Below are 7,392 nucleotides of genomic sequence, written 5' to 3'. Positions count from 1 at the left end.
GCGAGCGGAGCCGAAGGGGAGAAGATGGGACGTTCGTTCTCGCCGCCACCGCGGACACCACAGACACGGTCGCCACCGGCTCTTCTCAGCCACGGAAGCTGCGGATCCTCCCACCACACCCGCTCCCGCCTTCCACGCTGCCGCTGCAGGAGTGATAGCAGCACTGGCCAATCAGAGGCCTTGTGGAGGCCGAGCCCGGCGGGCTAAGGAAGAGCGAGGAAAGTCGGGGTACTAAAGTGATGTGGACGGCGGCGGGACTTCCTGTGATTGACGGCCCGACACATCCAGTGGGCAGCGAGGAGATGACCTCATCGCCGAGGGAAGTCTGGAACTGGCGGAGCTGGGGCGAGGAGGTGGGAGAAGGTCTGCGAAGAACCAGGGGCGGAACGCGGGACCTGAAAGAAGCCGCAGCCCATTGGCGGTCCTGTCAAGGGGAAGATTGGCGGACGCGCCTGGACCTCGCAAAGTTGCCAAGGGGTCAGCACCAGCCATTCGTCTACTGCATTCACTCTCTCATCCCCATTTGGATCCTTATAGCGGGCTAAAGGGTTCGCCTGAGGCTAGTAAGTCGATTACTTCATTTTCACATTTCCCAAAAGGACACACAATAAATTTCGCTCTGGCTTGGAACTCTAAATTCCCGTTACAGCTCTCTCCCTACTGAGGCCCGTCGCCTGAGTCAGTGTACCCTACGGTAAAAGGGAGGCTACTGACACCCTACCTACACCTCCCTACCTGCCTGGTATATGTTGAGATCATCGACAGAGAAAGTGCTTTGGGCTTAGAGAAGGAAAGGGACTGAATGAACCCAAAAGCTTGTATGAGGATACCACAGGAAGAGCATCTGTAAAGGGGAAGGCTGCACTAAATGGACTCCTATGACTCTGGAAATTCTAAAATATAAAACGCTGGTATCCTGTTCTTTCTGGCACCCACTCATGCAGCGAAGGTGGGGTAGGGGGAATGAGCGCACGCTAGTCTACTGCGTTAGGCACAGAGCCCACCCATGGACCTGGTTCATAACTTCAACAAGGAGAAAGAATGCAAGCTAACTGGAAGAAAGAAACAAGTAAAGCAAGATTCACTGTGATAAGTACCTTGGTTGAGGCAGGCTGTTAGCTCCTCCTCCCCCAGCAATGAGAAATAACTTCAATTTAGTGGGGTGGAAAAGAGGAGGAAGTACTTTTCTAAGGTTTGCTGGGAGTGGAGTTACCAGTCAGGGGAAAGGGAGGAATAACAGAAACTAGAGGAAGAAGGGGCTAGGGCATTCTTCCAGGTTTTGGGAGGAGCTTGTGAAGGCACAAAGACTGAAAAAGGGCAATTTATTTTACGTTCCAGGATCCATTTTACTAAGATCCCCTGTTCTCCCCCAAAGGTCTCCAGGGACTGCCCATTGTCACTATTCTTCAAAGAAGGGAGGTAGAGGGTGCCTTCTTACCCCTTCCAATAGCTGCAAAAGCCGAGCTGGCCCTGGGTATTCCCAGTTATTCATCTATACGTCAGCTTCAAGTTAGCACGAGGGGGTGGTCACAGGAGTTGGGCAGGATGCTTGTGGCCTTTTAGTCACACACCTTCCCCCAAGGCAAGAATCCTTCCACAAAAGTCCCAATAAAATTATTCAACATTATTCAGTATTTCTTGAGTAAGAGACAGAGGAGGTAAGATGAGATAGTCACTGCCCTGGAGGCGCCTTCACCAAACTGGGGGAAGTTAAGGCACATGCTGAGGTGAGTGTAATGCCAGGCCATAACCCACATGTCATGACTAACAAGAGGGCGCAGAGATACGGCTCAGAGAAAGTACTGCTGGTGGGGGAGATTTCCCCAAGACAAAACCCAGGTAGGATCTACCTAGACATGGCCTTTGTGAAAAAGCCAAGGTAAAGAAGGAAGCACAAGCATATTTTATTAGTCAAGGGAAGAAAAATATGCCCATTCACAGCTTCCCAGACGTGGTAAACTCACCGCCTCTCAAATAGGCCTGTACTTTTTGCGGGACAATTTAAATAGCATATATTTTGGTATACTTACATGTATATCATATATATGTGATATATGATATACATATACATATATATCTATATATATATGATATCATATATATATATATTATATATATATATATTTAAAGTGTTTAGGCCTGACCTGTGGTGGCACAGTGGGATAAAGCGTCGACCTGGAACACTGAGGTTGCCGGTTCGAAACCTTGGGCTTGCCTGGTCAAGGCACATATGGGAGTTGATGCTTCCTGCTCCTCCCCTTTCTCTCTCTCTCTCCCCTCTCTCTAAAAATCAATAAATAAAATTTTTTTTAAAGTGTTTGTATATAATTTCTTATGGATGACCTGCCTTTCACTAATCTCTGATGCTATATCCTAATGTTTTCCCCTAAAGCTTCACAGAACACATCTAATACCACTTCATCATGACAACATTCCAAATATTTGAAGATGATAATTATGCCCTCTTTCACACACCCTCTACCCATCTTTCAAATCAATAGGAATGAAGTCCCTTTTTCTTGCCACCATTCCTCAGGTGATGGCTTCCATATGCCTCACTATCATAATGACTTCATGCGATCAATCATCTTTCAGTTTGTTAGGATCTACCAGGGACATGTGTTATTTTTATCCTTCCAGCAAATGTTCCTTTTCTGCTGATAAGGGTAACCTAATTTTCTCTGGGGAACCACTCCTTCCCACTCTCTGACTTTACTACTCACTTTTTCCTTTGGGGAGGACTTGGCCCAGTCTTAACCAACCAAGCATTGTTCCCTCCTCCCCATCACCAACATCTATAGTGAGTGATTTAGGGAAAGGGATGTGACCCAAAGCAGTCCAATCAGAATGAATCCTAGAACCTTTGGTGACACTACTGGGACAAAGAAGTTCTCTTTGCCCTGGGGCTGCTGAACTGTCTAGCTGTGCACCTGGAGTTTACAAGGAGAGTCATGGGAAAGAATTAGCTAAAGAATAAAGCCAATACTAAGTCAAACTATCAGAGCTGAGACGCAGACAAAGGCCTCAAGAGGTAAGGACTTTGAGAACCTGAATCTAGCTATCTTCTGGCTATTTGACTTTGTAGGTGTCCTTGGTCAAAGTTCTTAGAAACAGACACAAGCAATTCACTGAGGGAGAAAAAACCTGTAAGGGAGGAAGTCGAGCAGGCGAAGAAGGAAAGTGAAAGAGCCAAGCAAGGCTTGGCCTGATCTTACCGTGCCCTGATCCACAGTGGAGAGCTCTGGAGCACAAATCACACACACCACAGACTTATACCCCATGTGTACCCAGTAGCAGTCAGCCATTGTGAGCCATGAGGGGGTTAAGGCAGCTGCTCCCTTCAGCTGAGTGCAATTCTCTGGAATTGCAGGCACTTAGCAGCTAATACTCACAGCAGCTGGGGAATGGGTGTACTGGCCTGTTAAAGAAAACTGGGAGGGGCACCTTTTGAATCTATGGATCAGATGGGCCAATACTTTTTCTTTTCAGTTGAGTTCTTGTTCTTTGCAACCAAAATGTGAGTCCATAAAATACTCAGATGCAATCTGACCACCATAGAGTACAAGAGACCTTGGCCTTCCTTGGTCTGACTCCCTACATCCATTACTATACTAGGCAATCGCATTAGCAAATTTAGAGGCTCAAACTGACTTTATAATCAATCCTTTGCACCCCTTTCCTCTAGAGCTTTTCCCCCACAAATTGATACTAAGCTAAATTCACTCTTTGATGAACTTCTATAAATTATTTAACACAAATATAAGATTTTAAATTGAACCCTGCTAATACTAGTTGTCAGTTTGTCCATTTCCATCATTTGCTGCAACTTGCAATAAACATGCTGATTTGATTCCTTCACCCATCTAACTGACCACCACTTCTAATTTTCTTGCTATTGCTGAAAGGGGCAGACCCAATGACAGAAACCTTCAGCAAACTGCTGGAGACTGATTTCCCCCTTTCCAACCTGCGAATCTACACTCCTGGAAAAATATTCCACTTGTTCTTTTCCTCTGTCCCCAGCAAATCCTGCTCTTTCCTGTTTCCTCTGATGTCTTTGTTCAGGTTGATCCCTCTGCCTAAATGTCTTTTTTTTTTTAATTTATTTATTTATTTTAGAAAGGAGAGAGAGAGGGGGAGAGACAGAGAGGAGAGAGAGAAGGGGGGGAGGAGCAGGAAGCATCAACTCCCATATGTGCCTTGACCAGGCAAGCCCAGGGTTTCGAACCAGCGACCTCAGCATTTCCAGGTCGATGCTTTATCCACTGTGCCACCACAGGTCAGGCATAAACGTCTTTTTTATCTATTCACATCCCAGCTCATATCCCACTTCCTCCACTATTCCTCCTGCCGAAATAAATTTTTTCCTTCTCTGACAATCCATAGCGCCTACGGTACCAAACACAATACTAAGTACCCTAAACTTAGCATCTTATTTTATACTCTTGTGGAAAACCCTGAGGTGGGGGCTATTATGATTCCCATTTTTTAGATGAGGAAACTGAGACTTAGAAAGGTTTATTAAGCAACCCAATATCACACAGCTGAAAACTAGCAAATCCAGCCCTGGCTAGTTGGCCCAGTGGTAGAGCGTCAGTCAGCCTGGTGTGTGGATGTCCCAGGTTCAATTCCTGGGCAGGGCACACAAGAGAAGCAACCATCTGCTTCTCCACCACTCTTCTTCCCCCATGACTCAATTGGTTCGAGTTCATTGGCCCTGAGCACTGACAGGCACCAAAAATAGCTTGGTTGCAAGCATGGCCCCAGATGGGCAAAGCATCAGCCCTAGATGGGGGTTGCCGGATGGATGCCGATTGGGGCACATTCAGGAGTCTGTCTCTCTATCTCCCCTCCTATCACTTACAAAAAAAGAAAAATAAAAAACTAACAAAGCCAGAGTATAGACACTAAAATAAGCATTCTAGTAAACATTTTTAGGCTGCAGGGGTCGGGAACCTATAGCTCGCGAGCCAGATGTGGCTCTTTTGATGGCTGTATCTGGCTCGCAGACAAATCTTTAATAAAAATAATAATAACGTTAAAAATATAAAACGTTCTCATGTATTACAATCCATTCATTTCATGGTTGCGGGTGGCTGGAGCCAATCACAGCTGTCCTCCAGGACAACACCAAAATTTTATTGGATAATGTGTAACGTACACAGGTCGTTGTATGGCTCTCATGGAATTACATTTTAAAATATGTGGCGTTCATGGCTCTCTTAGCCAAAAGGGTTCCCGACTCCTGAACTAGAGGAAATATAAAAAAGTGAAATAGATAATGCTTGCCGTCTACGGCCATACTACCCTGAACATGCCCGATCTCGTCTGATAATGCTTGCCCACAACCCAAAACAGGGCCCATAAATGACACAAAATATGAAAATCTGTAAGGACAGTGGAAATGAAATAGGAGAAGGGAGATCTCATATCTGGTGGGAAACTCAGTAAGGCCACGTGAAGGAGTTTATATTTTATAGGCAGGAATGAGGTAGGGCACTCCAAATTAGGGAACACTGTGAGTAATATGGAGGAAGGAAAACATGGGACATGTTTGAGCAAGGGAGTTGTCTGGCTTGTTTGAGAGATAAGGTTGAAAGTTTGATTGAGGCCGTGTTGTAAAAAGTAAAGAATGTCAAGGCAAAGTTGGTATTGAGCTTTTGAAAACATGATCCAAACTGTATGTTAAGAAGATTTACTGGGGGGAGGAGGAGGTAAAAGAGGGTAAAGGGGGAATAAATGGAAGGAGAATTCAGGTGGTAAACACACAATACAATTTACTGATGATGTATTATACAATTGTACACCTGAAACCTATATAATTTTATTAATCAATGTCACCTCAATAAATTCAAATTAAAAAAAAAAGATTTAGGCTCTGGCTGGTTGGCTCAGAGGTAGAGCATCGGCCCAACATGTGGAAGTCCCAGGTTCGATTCCCAGCCAGGGTACACAGGAGAAGCACCCATCTACTTCTCCACCTTTCCCCCCTCCTTTCTCTCTCGATTTCTCTTCCCCTCTCATGGCCAAAGCTCCATTGAAGCAAAGTTGGCCCGGGTGCTAAGGATGGCTCCATGGCCTCCACCTCAGGTGCTAGAATGACTCTGGTTGCAACAGAGCAACACCCCAGATGGGCACCGCATTGCCCCCTCGTGGGCATTCCAGGTGGATACTGGTTGGGTACATGCGGGAGTCTGTCTCTCTGCCTCCTCGCTTCTTACTTCAGAAAAATACTCCCCCCCCCCCCGAAAATTTACCTGGTAGTGAGTTGATTGGATAGCAGCCTGAAATGGGAGTAAGGAGATAAGTTAGGAGATCGCTACTGTTATCCATCCATAGGAAATAAGGACCTATGGTAGTAGTGGCAATAAACCTGAATTACTTTTTTTCCTTATGCTCTAGAAACACTTTGTCCCTTCCTGTCCACTAAAGATCATAACATCCTTGAAAAGTGTCAATCTTTTTGTATTTTTGTTCCCGAGGAAATGTACCATTCTCAGGAGGTACTGCAATATTGGGTCCATGTGTGTTGTGGACAGAGCAAACTAATTTCTTCTCCTTGCTCCAAAAATCCATTTAATATGTTGTCCTCAGAGAACCTATCAGATGTTAAACTGATAAGAACGATATCTATTCTAAAACAGATATTAACTAAAAGGCTGAGAAGTGATCATTTCTTGATATATAATAATCATTCAGCACATATTTTTGGAGTTGAATTGAATGCATCATCAGGGAGATAAAAATGCTGGGACTCATTTAAAATAGTTTTAACAGGCCTGACCAGGTGGTGGCGCAGTGGATAGAGCATCAGACTGGGATGTGGAGGACCCAGGTTCGAAACCCCAAGGTTACCAGTTTGAGCATGGGTTCATCTGATTTGAGCAAGGCTCACCAGCTTAAACCCAAGGTCACTGGCTTGAACAAGGGTCACTCGGTGCTGTAGGCCCCCCCCCCCGTCAAGGCACATATGAGACAGCAATCACTGAGAAACTAAGGTGCCGCAACGAAGAATTGATGCTTCTCATCTCTCTCCCTTCCTGTCTGTTCTTCTCTCTGTCTCTCTCTGTCTCTGTCACAAATAAATAAAATAAAATGGTTTTAACACCAGCAATAATCTTTAGTGTTACTTGATAACAAAACTAAGCTGGTTTTGGCCTTGGCTGTTTAGCTCAGTCAGAGCCACCAAAAACACAAAGATTATGGATTCGACCCTCGGTCAGGGCACAAGCGGGAAGCAACCAATGAATTCACAACCAAGTGAAATAACAATAAATGCCTCTCTCTCTATATATATATGTATATATATACACACACACACACACATATGTATACATGTATTTATGTATGTATATATATCAATAAATAATTTAAATTTAATTTTAAGTTAAT

The 7,392-nt window shown here is 44.8% G+C and overlaps 1 non-coding gene across 1 annotated transcript; it reads right to left on the bottom strand.

Annotated features, from left to right (window-relative positions):
* Positions 1-6,480: 6,480 nt before the first annotated feature.
* Positions 6,481-6,671, bottom strand: LOC136321455 (U2 spliceosomal RNA). Its single transcript, XR_010728685.1, has one exon. It is a non-coding gene; the product is annotated as a U2 spliceosomal RNA (small nuclear RNA).
* Positions 6,672-7,392: the final 721 nt, after the last annotated feature.

The sequence above is a fragment of the Saccopteryx bilineata genome, chromosome 1 (genome assembly GCF_036850765.1).
Source record: "Saccopteryx bilineata isolate mSacBil1 chromosome 1, mSacBil1_pri_phased_curated, whole genome shotgun sequence".
NCBI classification, from domain to species: Eukaryota; Metazoa; Chordata; class Mammalia; order Chiroptera; family Emballonuridae; genus Saccopteryx; species Saccopteryx bilineata.
Note: the sequence above shows the minus strand (reverse complement) of the source record. Positions and strands in the feature narration are given on the sequence as shown.